Below are 2,276 nucleotides of genomic sequence, written 5' to 3'. Positions count from 1 at the left end.
AGTATACCTTACCCTATTCCCTGTCTTGAGAGCCCATCTGCATTGGCATTGCTAATCCCACTGCAGTTCTGCACTGACATATCATATGCTTGCAACCCTAGGCTCCATCTTAGCAACTTGGCCTTTTGCTGGCTGACTCTGTTCTTCCTTGTCAGGTCTGTGAGGGGAGCAGCTATGGTACTATAACTGGGGTCGAACTTTCTGTAGTACCCTGCTGTCCCTAAGAATGCCCTCACCTGCTTTTTAGTAACAGGTGCAGGCCATGCCGGAATGGCTTCCACTTTGGGAGGTTCTGGCCTTATCTTACCACTCCCCACTCTATGTCCTAGATAGGAGACCTCTGCCATACCCATCTGACATTTGCTCAGCTTAATGGTCAACCCTGCCCCCTGTAGTCTGCCCAGCACCTTCCTGACATGCTGAAGGTGTTCTGGCCAGGAATGGCTGTAGATGGCAGTATCATCTAGGTAAGCAAGGGTGAACTCTCTTGCTAGGATATGATCTACCAGCCTCTGGAAAGTTGCTGGGGCATTCTTCATCCCAAAGGGCATCTTTGTGACCTCATACAATTCAAAAGGAGTCACAAAGGTTGACTTCTCTTTAGCACTGGGAGTCAAGGGCACCTGCCAGCAACCCTTGGTAAGATCAATGGTTGCAAGATACTTAGCCCCACCTAGCTGCTCTAGGGCCTCATTTGTCCTAGGCATGGGGTAAGCATCCAACTCTGTGTGACTATTTAATTTCCCGTAGTCCACACAGAACCTGGTGCTGCCATCCTTCTTTGGCACCAGCACCACTGGGGAGGCCCAGGGACTGTTGAACTCTTGAATCACCCCTAGTTCCAACATCTCCCATACCTCCTCCCTCAGAGTCTGTTTGACTCTCTCAGGCACTCTATAAGGAGCCTGCCTAATAGGCCTTTGGAGTCCTGTGTCCACCTGGTGCTGCCCCAGATGGATGCACCCTGGCTTCCCAGTGAACATATCCCCAAATTCCTGCAACACTGCTCGGATTTCTCAAACCTGGGTAGTAGATAGCTGCTGGGACATTGCTACCCCTTCCACTGAGGTGTCAGCCCGAGCCTCACTGAGATCACTCACCAGATCTCCCTCAGACTTCTCCCTCAGACTCCTCCTGCAATACATTGCAAATGCTCAGCACAAGGGCCTCCTATAATGGTAAGGTTTCATCATGTTAACATGGTACAATTTGTGCCCCTGCCTTCTGCCTAGCAATTCCACCTAGTAATTAACATCACTTACCTTAATTACCACCTTGTAGGGTCCCTCTCAAGCTGCTTGCAGCTTGTTGCATCTAACAGGAATGAGAACCATTACCTGCTGCCCCACAGCATACTCTCTAGCTCGAGCATTCCTGTTATACCACACCTTTTTCTGTTGTTGGGCTTCTGCCAGGTTCCCTCAGCCTTGTCCTGAGGTTTAGGATGTATGCCACAACAGACTGTTTGTGAGACTTGCTCATCTCAAATTAAATCTAGAGGTCCCCTCACCCTATGCCCATACAGCAACTCAAAGGGTGAAAAACCTGTGGATTCCTGGGGAACCTCTCTGTAAGGAAACAACAGATGGGGCAAATATTTGTCCAACTCCCTCTTAAACTGACCTGCAAATGCGTGTAGCATGGACTTGATTGTAGAGTTTAACCTCTCAACAAGACCATTAGTCTGGGGATGGTAGGGGGTGGTCTTCATGTGCTTCACCCCACAAGACTTCCACAGGCAAGCCAGCAGGTCTGACATGAAATTGGCACCTCTGTCAGTCAGTATTGCTTTTGGGAGACCTACAAAATCTCTAACAAAGCATTTGCCACCTTCTCTGCCTCAACGGAGGACAAAGCCACTGCTTCAGGGTATTGTATAGCATAATACACTACCACTAGGATATACATTTTCTCTGTGAAACCTGGGTACTCAGAGGAAGCCACAATATCCATAGCTACCCTTTGAAATGGCTCCTCAATCACAGGCAAAGGCATCAAAGGAGCTCTCACTTGGTCTCCTGCCTTGCCTACCTTTTGGCACTGCTCACAGGTCCTGCAGTACCCTGTTACATCTCTGGAAATTCCAGGCCAATAGAAATTCTGCATAATACGCCTCTTTGTATGTTTTATGCCCATATGACCTGCAAAGGGAATATCATGGGCTATGGCTAGAAGTGCCAGATGGTAGGCTCTAGGCACTACCAAATACTGTACTCTCTCACCTTCTAGCCCTCCCTCAAGGGTCTACTCTCTGTATAGTAACCCTTTGTCCCAGT

This window comes from Protopterus annectens, chromosome 2.part0 (genome assembly GCF_019279795.1).
Source record: "Protopterus annectens isolate FY-2018-M chromosome 2.part0, PAN1.0, whole genome shotgun sequence".
NCBI classification, from domain to species: domain Eukaryota; kingdom Metazoa; phylum Chordata; order Ceratodontiformes; family Protopteridae; genus Protopterus; species Protopterus annectens.
Note: the sequence above shows the minus strand (reverse complement) of the source record.